Genomic DNA, 17,448 nt, shown 5'->3' with positions numbered 1-17,448 from the left:
ATAGAGAGAAGGGAAGCCCTCTTCCCCTCAATACGCAACGGCTAGTCCGCATCAATTTAATGCCCATTTTAGGCAAAGCTGCAACAGAATCTGCAACGCAGATTATGTGCGGCATTGATGCGGACAGTGGCGGCAGAAACACGCCACGTCTGGCCATGGCCTTAGAGACGGATCTCTGGGGGTTTTCTTTGCTTCCTCTGGATCATTGGGTTGTGGCTCTTACCTCAGGACCTTAGAATATTTTTGTCTTTTATGACAATTGTTGGACGGTCAGATTGACATTCACAAGGAATTTACACTCCCCAGGTTCTGAATTAGTTGTCACAACTCTCATTATTTAATAGAATTAAAAATGTCATTAGTTTTTTGGGCACCTCTGGTTACTGCTAATAAAAAGAGTAAAAAAAAATCTCCAGTGCTCGTGACATTATTCCCTAAAATTATTTTATAACACAGGTATAACGTAATAGAGAACATAATCAATAGAGATGTCCTGAATATAATTAAGGTTGCAGTTCGGAATATCTTGTCCAGGATTGTCACCTTTTCTTTTACTATAAATTACTAGCCAGGGTAAATAGGGGCTGTGGTTTTGAAAGTGGCTTAACACAGAGTGTGATTTGATAAGAGCGGAGTGATTATTTCTAAAAATACACACCAGAACATTAAGGCACTACAAGTCCCAGCATAACCTAGAAATGAATACATAGACACTTGAACACTGAGGCACTACAAGTCCTAGCATAACCTAGAAATAAATTGTTCTTCATCGACTTAGCCATATGAGGGCTTTGTTTTTCTTTGCAGGACGGTTGTATTTTTTAACCCCTTAAGGACGCAGCCACTTTTGGACCAAATGACACAGCCTCATTTTTTTGAATCTGACATGTGTCATTTTATGTGGTAATAATTCTGGAATGCTTTTACCTATCCAAGCGATTCTGAGATTGTTTTCTCGTGACATATTGTGCTTTATGTTAGTGAAAAAATTTGGTCGATAAATTCAATATTTTTTTGTGAAAAACACCAAAATTTAGAGAAAATTTGCAAAAATTAGCATTTTTCTAAATTCAAATGTATCTGCTTTTAAGACAGATAGTAATACCACCCAAAATAGTGACTAGTTAACATTTCCCATATGTCTACTTTATATTTGCATTGTTTTTTTAACGTCCTTTTATTTTTCTAGGATGTTACAAGGCTTATAAGTTTAGCAGCAATTTCACACATTTTCAAGAAAATTTCAAAAGCCTATTTTTTTAGGGAACAGTTCAGATCTGAGGTAGCTTTGAGGGCCTTATATATTAGGAACCCCCACAAATCACCCCATTTTAAAAACTGCACCCCTTAAAGTATTCAAAACAGCATTTATAAAGTTTCTTAACCCTTTATGCGTTTCACAGGAATTAAAGCAACGTGGAAGGGAAATTTGCAAATTTCATTTTTTTTGCAGAAATTCCATTTTAATCCATTTTTCCTGTAATACTGAAGGTTTTTACCAGAGAAACACAACTGAATATTTATTGCCCTGATTCTGCAGTCTTTAGAAATATCCCACATGTGGCCCTAGTGCGCTACTGGACTGAAATACCGGCCTCAGAAGCAAAGGAGTACCTAGAGGATTTTTCGGGCCTTCCTTTTCTTAAATTATATTTCAGGCACCATGTCAGGTTAGAAGAGGTCTTGTGGTGCAAAAACAAAGGAAATCCCACAAAAGTCACTCCATTTGGGAAACTACACCCCTAGAGGAATTCATCTAGGGGTGTAGTGAGCATTTTGACCACAAATGTATTTCATAGATTTCATTAGAATTGGCCAGTGAAAATGAAAAATTACATTATTTTCCAATGAGATGTAGCTTTACCTCAGAATTTTTAATTTTTTTAACAAGTAAATGAGGAAAAGCAACCCAACATTTGTAAAGCAACTTCTCCAGAGTACGGAAATACCAAACATGTGGTCATAAACTGCTGTTTGGGCAAGCGGCAGGACTCAGAAGGGAAGGCACGCCATTTAGCTTTTGGAGTACAGATTTTGCTGGTTTGATTTCTCTGCACCATGTCGCATTTGTAAAGCTCCTAAGGTACCAGTACAGTGGAAACCCCCTAAAAGTGACTCCATTTGGGAAACTACACCCCTAGAGGAATTCAACTAGGGGTGTAGTGAGCATTTTGACCCCCCAGGTGTTTCATAGATTTCATTAGAATTGGGCAGTAAACATGAAAAATTAAACATTTTTTTCCACTAAGACGTAGCTTTAGGTCAAAATGTTTCATTTTCTCATCAACTAAAGGAGAAAAATCACTGTAACATTTGTAAAGCAACTTCTCCAGAGTTCAGAAATACCCCATATGTGGTAATAAACCACTGTATGAATACACATCAGGGCTCAGAAAGGAAGGAGCGCCATTTGGCTTTTGGAGAGCAGATTTTGCTGGATTGGTTTTTCTGCACCATGTCGGTTTTGCAAAGCCCCTTAGGTAGCAGTACAGTGGAAACTACCCAAAAGTGACTCCATTTGGCAAACTACACCCATTGAGGAATTCATCTAGGGGGGTAGTGAAAATTACATTATTTTCCAATAAGACGTAGCATTAGTTCAAAATTTTTCATTTTTTCAACAAATAAAGGAAAAAAAGCACCATAACATTTGTAAAGCAACTTCTTCAGAGTAGGGAAATACCCCACACGTGGTCATAAACTGCTATTTGGACACACAGCAAGGCTCTAAAGGAAGGAGCGCCATTTAGTATTTGGAGTGGAGATTTTACAAGATTCGTTTTTTGACACCGTGTTGCATTGAGCTATAGTACCAGTACAGTGGTACCCCCGATAAATTACACTGTTTTGGAAACTAGATCCCTCAAAGAATTTATCTAGGGGTGTAGTGAGCATTTTGACCGCAAAAGTGTTTTGCAAAAATGAGTAAACAATAGATATTGCAGATTGAAAATTGCAGTTTTCCACAGATATGCCATTTCAGTGCCCAATGTGTTGTGCCCAGCTTGTACCACCGTAGACACACATCCCATAAATTGTTAAGCGGGTCCTCCAGAATACAGTAATACCCCATATGTGGTCATGAATTGCCATTTGGGTACACTGCCAGGCTCAGTTGGACCACCATTTGGCTTTTGAAGTGCAGTTTTTGCTTTGTGTTTTAGTGGTATTTCAGCTTATAATGTGGGGGCATATGTAAACTGAGTACATCAGGGTATATGTAAGCTGGGCGGAGTGCATCAGGTCATAATAGGATGATGTAATAATGGGGTGAATGAATAATCTATGGATTGGTGTGGTACGCTTTGAACCAATCCTTTATGCAACGGCCGGGTTTATTGGGTATTATACAAAATATCTGCGCTCCAGTGTTGCCTAATCTTTGACTTCTTCACTAGCCCTATAAGCCGCACAAGGCTCTAAACTTTCCTCATCTCCGCTGCATCTACAGGGTCCACCTGTGGGGTCCAGCAAATGACGATGTGGGGTATTTAGTGAAATTCTACTGGACCTAAAAAATGAGTCTGGGCCGTCATTTAGAATCATTTTGCATCATTGCGTTTTGAGAGTCATAACGTGTTATTTTTCCGTTGACGGAGCTGTGTGAGGGCGCGTTTTTGTGGAACGAGCTGTCATTTTTATTGGTTCCATTTTGGGGTACATGCGATTTTTTCATCACTATTGTAATGACAGGGATAAGGAAACAGACAAGTGAGCCCTAATCTACCCGCCACTCAGTCCCTGCCTACCTGCAACGACCCGCCCTAGGCGACGGGGTACTACTGGGCGACGGTCCCTACACTCAATAAGTGCATGACAGACAAACAGACAAGGAAACACAGAACAAAGGGAAACGGGGCAGTTGCCCACGGCAACACCGTGAGCAACAAGATTAGTAAACGAGCCGAGTCAAACCTGCTGAGTACGAGGTGCCAAACTTAGAGCAGGAGAGTAGTGAACAAGCCGAGTCAAACCAGGAGTGTACGAGGTACCAAACGCAGAGCAGAAGAGTAGTCAGTAAGCCAGGGTCAATACGAAGCAGGGACAAGTAGTTCAAGAAGCTGCAGCAGGGCCAGGAAACCAACAGAGAAGAATCACAAGCAAGGAGGAACAGGAAAGGCAGGTATAAATAGACAGAGGGCGGGAGCTAGCTCCGTCTGGCCAGGCTGAGATAGGCTCTCCCACTCCTAAGCCTGCCATCCTGAGTGGTGGAAGATGGAGTCAGTCTCACAGACATAGAAGCAGGTGCAGACTGATTACCTATGGGCGTGGATACAGAAGCTGTGCCTGGCAGATCCTTAACAACTATTTATTCCATTTTTGGGAGATGAGGAAACCAAAAAATAGCCATTCCAGCACGTTTCTTTTTTTTTTTTTTTTTTACAGTGTTCATCGTGCAGTATAAACAACATGTTAACTTTATTCTGCGGGGCAATACGATTACAGCGACACCAAATTTATATTGTTTTTTTACGTTTCACTACGTTCCCACAATAAAAATACTCTTTTCTAAAAAAAAAATCATGTTTTAGTGTCGCCATTTTCTGACAGCCATAACTTTTTTATTTTTTAGTTGATATCGCTGCGGGACGGCTTGTTTTATGTGTGACGAACTGTCATTTCTGTTGGTACCATTTTGTATTACTTGCAACTTTTTGATCACTTTTTATAACTTTTTTTTGAGACAAGAGGACCAAAAAAGAAAATGCTGTCATTGTTTTTTATTAAAATTTTTTACAGTGTTCACCGTGCGGTAAAAATAATGTGATATATTTATAGATCAGGCCGTTCCGAATGTGGCGATACCTATTATGTATAGTTTTTTTTTCATGTTTTCATTTTTTTTTCTAATTATAAAGGAGTTGATCAGGGAAACAGGGCGATAGTTGTTTTTATTAGTTAAAACTTTTATTTATTTATTTTTCTTTCACATTTTTTTTTACTATTTTCACTTTTTTAAATTACACTGACCTGGGGACTTGAAGAATTGGTCTTCTGATCCCCGGTACGATGCACTGCACTACTTATGTAGTGAGGTGGATCGTAACTGTCATTCTTCATTTGACAGTTAGCCTATTACAACATGCCTCGGGCAGGACCTAATAGGCTACCGTACCTGGGCAACCAGGAAGCGTAGCAACGGCTTCCTGGTTTCCATAGCAACCATCGCAGCGGGGCTCGGGGGTTAAAGTGGGAGCTCCCTCCCTCTGTCAACCACTTCATTGCGGCGGACGCCATTGACAGCCGCATTGAAGGGGTTAAATCGGCTGCGATCGGTGGTAACTACCATTGCAGCCATTGCAGCGGGATGTCAGCTGTGTATGACAGCTGACAGCCGCTGAAGATGAAGCGCGCACATCTCCTGTGTCGGCTTCATCTACAGGGCGTGACTGTACGCCCGTGTGCGGGAATGCACTTTGAATTTGGACGTACAGACAGGCCCAAAAGCGGGAAGGGGTTAAAGGTACCATATAACATTCCGAAAAAATAAAATATTAGGGGGGTAAGGGAAAGAAAAAGGAACAACACTCCTCTAAGGCAATATTGTCGGGATGTTTTCATTTTGAAATGAGTGTGGTCAGTACGATTTACAATAAAATAACTTTTGTAAAAAGAATGTATTTTTTCTGTCGCCATGTTGTGAGAACCATAACCTTTTTACGTTTTTCGTCGATGGAGCTGTGTTGGGGCTTGTTTTTTGTGAGATGAGTAATAATTTTTATAGGCACCATTTTTGGATAAATGCGACTTTTTCATCACTTTTTATTTCAATTTTTGGAAGACAAAGTGACCAAAAAACAGCAATTCTGGCATCATTTTTTTAGTTTTTTTTTTACGGCATTCACTGCCCGAGACAAACAACATAATATTTTTATAGTTCCGGTTGTTACGGTGGCAGCGGTACCAAATATGTATGGCTTTATTATTTTTTTCCCAATAATAAATGACTTGATAAGGGAAAAAGGGCGATCGTGTTTTATGTTATTACTTGAAACTTTTATTATTTTTTTACAACTTTTACTTTTACTGTTTTTACACTTTTTTTTACACTTTTCTTTAGTCCCACTAGGGGACTTGAAGGACCAACTGTTTGATTGATGTTCTAATACATTGCACTACCTATGTAGTGAAATGTATTAGAACTGTCAGTTGTTCACTGACAGCAAGCCGATCAGGCTTCGGTCGGGGCCTAATTGGCTTCCGTAATGGCAGACAGGAGGCCATTGTTAGGCCTCCTGTTGCAATAGTAGCAGTCGGCATCCTTTCCACCGCATGGCAGGCTGCCGATTTGCTACAAACCACTAAGATGCAGCGATCGCTTTGGATCGCTGAATCTAGGGGGTTAATGTCAGGGATCAGAGCTAGCTCCGGTTCCTGCCGTTACAGTGGGGTGTCCGTTATAACATACAGTGGACACCCACTGCTGAGCCGGAAGCTGAGCCGGTGCCATCTTGCAGATGGTAAAAGAAGCCTTTAAGACCCTGCCGGCGAGCGGGGCATAGGAGGTGTCCGTTGCTGGCTGACTGGGAGCCACCGGCAACCCAGGGATCACATTGCTGGGATGCCAGTGTTTAAAAAATCCTCACATGCTGCGATCTCTATTGAATGCAGCATCTGAGGGGTTATTCGGCTGGATCGGATGCTAGCTCCGGTCCTGGCCATTACCTCAGGGTGCTAGCTGTAACATACTCCTGAGCCCGCACTACCACCGCGACGTAATGGTACTGCGCTTTGTGGGAAGCCCTGCCCAACAGCGCCGTACAGGGCCGCCATCAGGAATTTCAGGGCCCCCTACAGCTAAATTTTCTGGGCCCCCCTACCGTGGCACCGCCTGTTAACGGTACTCCGTCCAGAACTATATCATGGTACCCAGGGGGTATTAGGGGTACTGATGTGAGAGGCCCGGCCAAACCTAATTGAAAGGGGGGCCCGGCAAACTGCCGCGACTTGCCTTTGGTAGAAAAAAAACAGGCCCCTGCAATGGGGCCCGTTTTTTTCACCAAAAGAATGTCATGAGCTGCGGGCCCCCCTTTCAATTAGGTTTGGCCAGGCCTCTCACATCAGTACCCCTAATACCCCCCCTGATGGCGGCCCTGGGTAGCATGGGGGCCGTCAAACACCGCCGCCCGTGCGACCGATCGCGCGCACCCGCAAACTCCCGCGCATGCGCTCCGGCGACCGCCTGGAACCGCGCACCGAATTTTGAGGCAGATTTTGACCTGCCCACACTATCTTGCCGCGTTTTTTGCCTGCGGCGATTGAGGACAGCAGACAGAAAACGCAGCGAAAAATGCATTTTCTGCCTCCCATTGATTTCGATGGGAGGTCAGAGGCAGAACCGCGGCAAGAAAGGACGTGCTGCTTTTTCTTTTTTCCGCGACTGGCTCCCATTGATTTCAGATTAAATCAATGGGAGGCGGTTTTGGAAGTTGTTTGGTGCTGATTCTGACGCAGTGTCCGAGTCAATATCAAGGCCCAAAAACTCTGTGAACTGGGCCTTATTGTTAGGGCTTATTCAGACGAACGTGTAATACATCCGTGCAACGCGCGTGATTTTCACGCGCCTCGCACGGACCTATGTTACTCTATGGGGTCGTGCAGACTGTCAGTTATTTTCACGCAGCGTGAGTCCGTGTGTCCGCTGCGTAAAACTCACGACATGTCCGATATTTGTGCATTGTTCGCGCATCACGCACCCATTGAAGTCAATGGGTGCGTGAAAATCCCGCCCAGCACTTCCGCAGCATTATAAACTATGAATGAAAACAGAAAAGCACCACGTGCTACAAACAGAGTGTCATAATGATGGCGGCTGCGCGAAAATCACACAGCCGCGCATCATACGCTGCTGACACACGGAGATGTTATGGACCTTTTGCAAGCGCAAAACGCCTCGTTTCATCTTTCATCATCCCGATGTGTCCCTACAGTTTTCGTTGGAGGTGGACGCCTCCTCTGTTGGGGCTGGCGCACTTCTGTTCCAGAGAGGTTCCAAAGGCAAGACTGTGGTATGTGGCTACTACTCTAAGCTTTTTTCTCCCGCAGAGCGCAACTACTCGATTGGGGATCGGGAGTTAGTGGTCATCAAGCTGGCTCTGCAGGAGTGGAGACATCTACTAGAAGGCACATCTCATCCAATCCTGGTCTTCACGGACCACAAGAACCTCACCTATCTCCTGATGGCCCAACGGCTGAACCCTCGTCAGGCCAGGTAGTTACTGTTCTTCCCTTGGTTCCAGTTTGATTTCCACTACCGACCTGCCGACAAGAATGTGAGGGCCGATGCCTTGTCTAGGTCATTTGAGACAGAGGACACTGTGGAGTCCCCACAGAATATCATTGACCCTTCCTGCATCATCTCTGTCAACCCTCTGCAAGTTAGAGACATTCCTCCGGGAAGACCTTTGTACGCCTAGCAGACAGAGGAAGAATCCTTCGCTGGGAACACAGTTCCAAGCTGGCCAGTCAAACGGGTGCCCGTAAGACGCGAAACCTGATTGCCCATCAGTTCTGGTGGTCCACGCTGCCCAAAGACGTCACGGACTTTGTCTCCTCCTGTACGGTGTGCACAGCAAATAAAGTTGCCCACTCCAGACCAGCTGGTCTGCTTCAACCACTGCCTGTGCCTGATGCCCCCTGGCGACATATTGCAATGAACTTTGTCACGGATCTGCCTCTCTCTGCTGGATGCAGTCTGGTCTGGGTGTTGGTGGATCTATTTTCCAAGATGGCTTATTTTGCTCCACTGACTGGTCTGCCTTCTGCTTCCTGACTGGCCAGCCTCTTCGTCCAACACATCTTCTGTCTGCACGGCTTGCCTCTGCATATTGTCTCGGATCGAGGGGTCCAGTTCACCTCAAAGTTCTGGAGAGCACTCTGTGGTCTCCTCGGTGCAAAGTTGGACTTGTCTTCGGCCTACCATCCCCAGTCCAATGGTCAAGTCGAGAGGGTCAATCAGATTATGGAAAACGATCTCCACTTTATCTCCGTGCAGCATGATGACTGGGTGCAGCTGCTTCCTTGGGCTGAGTTCTCTTATAACAACCATACTAGTGAGTCCACCACCTCCAGCCCGTTCTTCATTGTCTACGGCCAACATCCACGAATACCTCTTCCTGTTTCCACTATTTCCCATGTGCCTGCAGCTGACTCTACTTTCAGGGACTTTCTGCAGGTATGGCAGCGGACCCGATCTTCTATTCTGTTGGCGGTCGACCGCATGAAGAAAAAGGCAGACACTAGAAGACGAGAACCATCCCAGGTCTGGCTGTCTTCCAAGAATATCCAGCTGAAAGTGCCATCTTGCAAGTTTGCCCCCAGGTTCCTCGGTCCCTTCGAGATTCTGCTGCAAATATATCCTGTCTCTCACAAGCTTGGACTGCCTCCCACCCTCAAGATTCCAAACTTCTTCCATGTCTCCCTGCTGAAGCCTGTGATCCTGAACCGCTACTCCAGGACTCCTAGTTCCGCAGTGGCTCCTGGCGGATCGTCAGGGACTTTCGAGGTGAGGGAGATCCTGGCCACCAAGAAAGTAGGAGGAAGGATGTTTTATTTAGTGGATTGGAGGGTATTTGGTCCAGAGGAGAGGTCTTGGGAGCCAGAGGAGAACATCGATGCTCCTGCCCTCGTGAAGAAGTTTCTCTCCTGCTCTGGTCCCAAGAAGAGGGGGTGTAAGAGGGGGGATACTGTAAAGTCTATGGCCACGGACCGTCGTCCTGACTTACCCTCTGACAGCCGTGGCCATGGATGTGTGAGACGCCGGCACTCACTTCCTGGTCCGGACACTGTCTCACGCAGGGCGCGCAAAGTTGCAGAATGTCTGCAATCAGCCCAGAATGCTGCTGGACTATAAAAGTGGCTCTGCCCTCTTGTTCCTTGCCTGAGCGTTGTTGTGTTACCTAAGTTTGTCATTGCAAATGGTCTCCTAGTGTTTTCCAGCTCCCAGTGTTACCTGTTCCTGCTGCCTGTACCCTGTATGCCATACTACCGTGCCTCTGTGCCATCAAGAGTTGGAGTCGTGTTGTGTCCTCCACTGCATCTATTGTGTCGCACCCTGCCGGGTGTCTGTCTACTGTCGGAGCCTCATCTTAGCCTGAATCCACTGCTACTGTCTACATTGCCTCAGGTACCCCTTCTGGACTATAGACATTGCATTGTACCTGTTTGGCCAGCTGCTATCCCACTACGCGGTACGGCCCAGTGGGTCCACAACCCGTGCCGTGACAATTAGTAATGTCAAAGTGACAGCAACATATATGGCTATGGGTAAACGGATGGTAGCCGGTGGTAACAAACAGCCTGTTAAAAAACACACTGCACTGTCCGATGTTTTTATGCTTTTTAAAATTAAAGCACTTTATTTGGACACAGACTAAAGTATAACGGCGCTGTATAAATTCTTGATGCAAAACAATCCAACTATTTTTGGTGCCACTATTAGATTAATGCAAAGCAATGAGTGATATCACATCTGTGACGTCTGTTTCAGAAGGCAGCGGCACGCTATCAGCTCCAGGATTAATATTATTGAAGAAGATTTGTGAATGATGTGATAAAGATTGGTGATTCACAATTTAATGTAAGAATTGTATAGCTGCAGCAGCACTCATTCACAGCAAGGGCTGCCTGTGCCTGACTAACTAAAACACTGACACTGTGTCATATGTCTCTCTAAAATCTATCCCTCTATCTGATTATTGTAAATCTAAGTGTCTATTCTCTTTTCCTCACTATGAAACACACTCACTGACACTAATCCACTATCTCTCTGCATTCTGTGTTGTACTATCTCTCACTCTCTGTCTGACGTCCTCTCTCTCCTATTCTGTATCCCCACAAAGCAGCGGCATTTCCTGGTTGGACTGTCACAGTCCTAGTTGGACTGTTGGAGTATGACAGTGGAGTATAAAACCCCAGCTGATGATGACATCAAAGAATAACATGACAATATTTGAGTATGAAATCATATACAGTAAGTGTTTGACATTACAATATTGTATGGGAGTGGTGTATGCCATTAGACTTGAGGATGACATCTCAATATAGTATGACAGTAATTATGGCATCACAATAGATTATTACATGTTCATGGAGAATAACAGTTAAGTATGACATCACAAGAGGGTTTGACAGTGCGGTATTAAAACATGATGGAGTATAATAGTAAAGTATGAGAGCACAAGAATGACAGTGGAGTACAACATCATATTGGAGTAAGGCAATAGAGTATAGTAGGGGAGGATGACATCACATAAAAATATAACATCACAATAGAGTATGAGAGTGGAGTGTGACATCACTTTGGAGGATGACTTCATACTGGAGTATGACTGTAGAGTATAACATCACAGTAGAATATAATAGTGGATTGTGATATGACAATAGAGCACAACAGTGGAGTTTGATGTCATATTGGAGTGTAAGAGTGGAGGGTGACATCATATTGGAGTCTGGCAATGGAGGATGACATCACACTAGATTATGATATAACAGAGCATCTTTACATGTTATCTTTTCCTTTCCTACATTATAAAGCCTGATAAATTATAGGAGCTGGTCAGAGGCACTAAGGATTTTTGTGAAGTAAATTTTCAATTTTTTTTAGCAAATTTGCAACAGAAATCTGATAAAAACAACCATGTCCTGAGCTGCCATGAAGAAGCAGCCACCTAATGAATGAGTAATTCAGCGTTCCACCTCGTTGCTGTTCTATTGCGAAGCAGCGATTTCTCTAAAAGAACCATAAATGACTTTTATCTCCTTCTATCGGCAGCGCAGAAGTGGAAGGGGAGCCGTCTTTTTTTTTTTTTGTGAGTTACTTGATGACAAAACGAATGTCTGCTGAGAACTTTTTTCATATTAAAATGACGATGAAAAAGCGGAATCCTTTCATTGTTTTGTAGCTGACAAGCGTTGGCGCCCCACCGGAGTCGCAGGAGGGCGGCGTCCTCGTCTATAATTAGGAATCTAGTTAGATGTTGTTGTCGGGAGCAAAACAAATTACCAGTGAATTGATACAGTGAGCGCTCCATCGTTAATGGCATCCAGTAATTGCTTTTCAGTAATTAGAAAAGTCGACTTCTAACGCGGTTATGAATATATTAATGATGGTAGTTCTATGGCTGCGCGTTGTCACGAGGGGCTCTGCGACGGGTCACACTATGCACATGAATCAGACACTCGCCTTCACTCCTTGCTATTAATATATGCAAAGTAGATTCCCTGTGAAATGCTAAGTCCTCAAGTATTATCACAATTTTCTAATATCATCTCTTCTTTAAGGTAATGCTATTTTCTTAAAGACACCCCCCCCCCCCCCGATAGATGCTGGCCACGGACACAGCATTGTTATGTCACGGATTAATTTTACCATTTATTCTGCACTTTCATCCACTATAGATCTATAGGCATATTTATCCTGAGCTGCCTGGTTCATGAATTCAATGCAAGAACAACAGTCAAGACTGACACAGACAATGCAGTAGGAGAGAATGAATGAAGGGAAGAAGGTAACCATTCATAGCAATGCAGGTTTATACGCCGAGCTGCATTTATTACTAAATCTTATATATATATATATATATATACATATATATATATATATATATATATATATACATACATATATATATATATATATATATATATATATATATATATATATATATATATACATATATACACACATTATATATATATATACACATATATATACACTACCGTTCAAAAGTTTGGGGTCACCCAGACAATTTTGTGTTTTCCATGAAAACTCACACTTATATTTATCAAATGAGTTGTAAAATTACTAAAAATTTAGTCAAGACATTGACAAGGTTAGAAATAATGATTTTTATTTGAAATAATAATTTTCTCCTTCAGACTTTGCTTTCGTCTTGGAATGCTCCATTTGCAGAAATTCCAGCATTGCAGACCTTTGGCATTCTAGCTGTTAATTTGCTGAGGTAATCGGGAGAAATTTCACCCCATGCTTCCAGAAGGCCCTCCCACAAGTTGGATTGGCTTGATGGGCACTTCTAGCGTACCATACGGTCAAGCTGCTCCCACAACAGCTCTGTGGGGTTGAGATCTGGTGACTGCGCTGGCCACTCCATTACAGATAGAATACCAGCTGCCTGCTTCTTCCCTAAATAGTTCTTGCATAATTTGGAGGTGCTTTGCGTCATTGTCCTGTTGTAGGATGAAATTGGCTCCAATCAAGCGCTGTCCACAGGGTATGGCATGGCGTTGCAAAATGGAGTGATAGCCTTCCTTATTCAAAATCCCTTTTACCATGTACAAATCTCCCACTTTACCAGCACCAAAGCAACCCCAGACCATCACATTACCTCCACCATGCTTGACAGATGGCGTCAGGCACTCTTCCAGCATCTTTTCAGTTGTTCTGCGTCTCACAAATGTTCTTCTGGGTGATCCAAACACCTCAAACTTCGATTGGTCTGTCCATAACACTTTTTTCCAATCTTCCTCTGTCCAATGTCTGTGTGCTTTTGCCCATATTAATCTTTTCCTTTTATTAGCCAGTCTCAGATATGGCTTTTTCTTTGCCACTCTGCCCTGAAGGCCAGTATCCCGGAGTCACCTCTTCACTGTAGACGTTGACACTGGCGTTTTGCGGGTACTATTTAATGAAGCTGCCAGTTGGGGACCTGTGAGGCGTCTATTTCTCAAACTAGAGACTCTAATGTACTTGTCTTGTTGCTCAGTTGTGCAGCGGGGCCTCCCATTTCTCTTTCTACTCTGGTTAGAGCCTGTTTGTGCTGTCCTCTGAAGGGAGTAGTACACACCGTTGTAGGAAATCTTCAGTTTCTTGGCAATTTCTCGCATGGAATAGCCTTCATTTCTAAGAACAAGAATAGACTGTCGAGTTTCACATGAAAGCTCTCTTTTTCTAGCCATTTTGAGAGTTTAATCGAACCCACAAATGTAATGCTCCAGATTCTCAATTAGCTCAAAGGAAGGTCAGTTTTATAGCTCCTCTAAACAGCAAAACTGTTTACAGCGGTGCTAACATAATTGCACAAGGGTTTTCAAGGGTTTTCTAATCATTCATTAGCCTTCTAACACAGTTAGCAAACACAATGTACCTTTAGAACACTGGAGTGATGGTTGCTGGAAATGGGCCTCTATACACCTATGTAGATATTGCATTAAAAACCAGACGTTTTCAGCTAGAATAGTCATTTAGCACATTAACAATGTATAGAGTGTATTTCTGATTCATTTAATGTTATCTTCATTGAAAAAAACTGTGCTTTCCTTGCAAAAATAAGGACATTTCTAAGTGACCCTAAACTTTTGAACGGTAGTGTATATATAGTGTGTGTGTGTGTGTGTGTGTGTGTGTGTGTGTATATATATATATAATGTGTGTATATATATATAATGTGTGTGTGTATATATATATATATATATATATGTGTGTATGTATATATATATACATATATATGTGTATATATATACATATATATGTGTATATATATACACACACACACATATATATATATATATACTATAACTCATTGAGTTCAGAACCTAAATTAAGATAACCTCATATAAATTTACCTCCAGTCCTATGTAAACTGGTGATTTATGGTTTTGTTCCCAAATCTACCATTAATGGGAAAGGTTATGGGCACTGTAACGGCAGGGTAACATGGTTCTTTTTCTTTTCCTTTTGAAAATATATTTTGTATTTATCTACACCTGCTATGCTGAGTGGGCGGGCTCGTCCTGGTGTGATGTCAACGCTGTGCTGTGTGCTTTAAGCCAATGAGATGTCTATCTACTTATTTTGCCCTTTCCTCTCTCACAGCATGCAGTCTCACACAGAGGAAGATGCTGCAGCTGCATCCCCGTCCTCCCTCTCCTTTTCTCCCCGCCTTCTATTTGCTATATTACTGAAGAAAGATTTTTTTGTCGTTTTGTGAATATTGACAGGGATCCTACGACCTGGGAGAAGGGGCTACTTGCTGCCGAGAGGTGAGAAAGATGACACTTCCCCCTATTAAAAGGCTATTCCAATTTCATAAAGTAATGGTATCCTGTATCATCCATCCTCTGGCATCCCCACAGATCTTGAGAATGAAGGTGTCGCAGTTCTGTTTTAGCACTGGATCCCCATCAATGTTTCTTGGCCACTGGCTTTGCATAGGTCTGTGTCACAGCCCTATCAAAACAGTGAAGGGGTCACAGTGCTCGTGCTGCAGCCCTTTCATCCTCAGGATCAAGTCGGGGTCCCAGAGGTCAGTGATATGCCATTACTTTAGGAGAGAGGAATAACTCAGGTTATATTACAAACTTTGAAGTATTCACATGTACTGTTAATGCATGGGAAATAAAGAATAGGAACATTTTGTAGGATTTGCGCTATAATTTACACCAGTTGCTTGCGTAAATTATAAAAAAAATTGTTGGGCAGCTGATGGACACGCCCCCGTTTAATAAGCTCCACCCACTTTTGGAAAGGTGGAGTTCGGCGTAAATAGCTCAAAAGTTAGGCTGTGTTCACACAGAGTTTTTTGACACGTTTTTTGACGCGGAAAACGCGTCGGAAAACACGCCAAAAAACGACCCAAAATGACTCCCATTGATTTCAATGGGAGACGGAGGCGTTTTTTTACCGCGAGTAAAAAAAACGCCTCGCGGCAAAAAGAAGGTACATGACCCATCTTGATGCGGTTTCCGCGTCCAAAACAGCATTGAAATCAATGGGGACACGTCAAAAAACACCTCGAACTAGTGAGGTGTTTTCTGACGAGTATATTGCCGAGTGTTTTGGAGGAGTTTTTTGCAGGAGTCGTCTCCTGCTGCTAGTCCAGCCCAGCAAGGGGCTGTCATTTCCTGTCTGCTCATGGAGGCTGAAAAACATCGTGGACAGAACTCCCCTGAGGGATACAGAAAACCGAAGTCCTGCATCCAAATACAAGTAAGTGCAATTGCTCCTATGTTCCATACATGCTATACATGTATGGAGCTGTGCATTTTTTTTTAAATATTTTTATGTAAAAAAAATTTTTACATTTTTTTTTGGGAATTTTGTCATTTTGTTATGCAGTTGTTCATGTATGTCATCTATTTTTTTTTTTTGTAACATTTCAGGAACAGAAATGACGACAGCAGAGGTGTACCACCGAATGGACATTGATGTTGGGAAATTGATTCAAGAAGTAAGTATACTTTTTTTTTTTAATGTGGGACTGTTCACATCAGCGTGGTTTCCGCTGAGGGGTTCCGTCGGTGCTTTCAGTCAGGGGAACCCCTCAACGGGAAGGCAAGTGTGAAGTGGTGACAGATCCGTTGCTAATGGTTTCTGTTTGTCCCCGTTGTGCAAAGGGTTCTGTCGTTTTGATGGAACCAATACCGCAGCGTAGGGAATCCCATTAGCAACGGATCCATCAGCATTGAAGTCATTGATGATGCAAACAGAAAACAATGTTTTTTTTAATGTGGGCCTGTTCACATCAGCATGGTTTCTGCTGAGGGGTTCCGTCGGTGCTTTCAGTCAGGGGAACCCCTCAACGGAAAGGCAAGTGTGAAGTAAGTTCCATTTGCATCACCATTCATTTCAATGGTGACAGATCCGTTGACAGAAGGATGTCATTCATGTGAAAACCTCGGCAAAAACAGCCTGAAAAACCGCCTCAAAAACCACGTCAAAAACCACGTCAAAACCCACATCAAACATGAAAACCTCCAGGGTCAGTTTTTACAGGAGGAATTTTCCTCCTGCAAAAAACTCTGTGTGAACACAGCCTTAAAAGTCGCTTTTAACGTCATTTGGAACTTTTCTGCGCGTAGGAAAGTTGATCAATTCCCCCCACGGTCTTTTAGAAGAAGAATGAAGATAAATCTGGATGACCTCCTCGCTGTATGACCCGGATCATTTCACTTCCCTGCTGTGTCCTCGATTGTCTTGATCTGTCCATTCATCAGACAGAAGTAAACGATGAAGGATTCGATTCACCAATTATTTACTTCATATCACCAAGAGTGAATCATGTCCATGCAGCCGATGTATCCTGATGGCGGACGATCATGTGACCCCTTGTATCTACTACATGAGTATAAGTATTGTTTTGTATATGAGGGGCAGACACATCTCCGGGTCAGGGGTCCGGCTCGTGGTTTCGCTCCATCCCTGATTGTCGACAATCCTTGCAGTTTTGAGATGTTTGTGCCGGATACGGCAGCTGCATCGATTCTGTGGCTCTCATTACCACTTCTAGCAAATTGACTTTGTCCTTTGGACGACCTGCAATGAGGTTCTGCCAGAGCTGCTTAACCTGCACAGTGTATCAGGCCTAATTGTTTCTGGAATATATTAAATATCCTAGTTGGCCTGGGAGGGGGGGGTCACAAACATTTGTAGTGAAAGCAGCAGCGGAGCCTGTAGCTGCACAGATTACACAGTACTGAGATCTATATAGG

The sequence above is a fragment of the Rhinoderma darwinii genome, chromosome 1 (genome assembly GCF_050947455.1).
Source record: "Rhinoderma darwinii isolate aRhiDar2 chromosome 1, aRhiDar2.hap1, whole genome shotgun sequence".
Lineage (NCBI taxonomy): Eukaryota > Metazoa > Chordata > Amphibia > Anura > Rhinodermatidae > Rhinoderma > Rhinoderma darwinii.
This window is presented reverse-complemented; position numbering follows the sequence as displayed.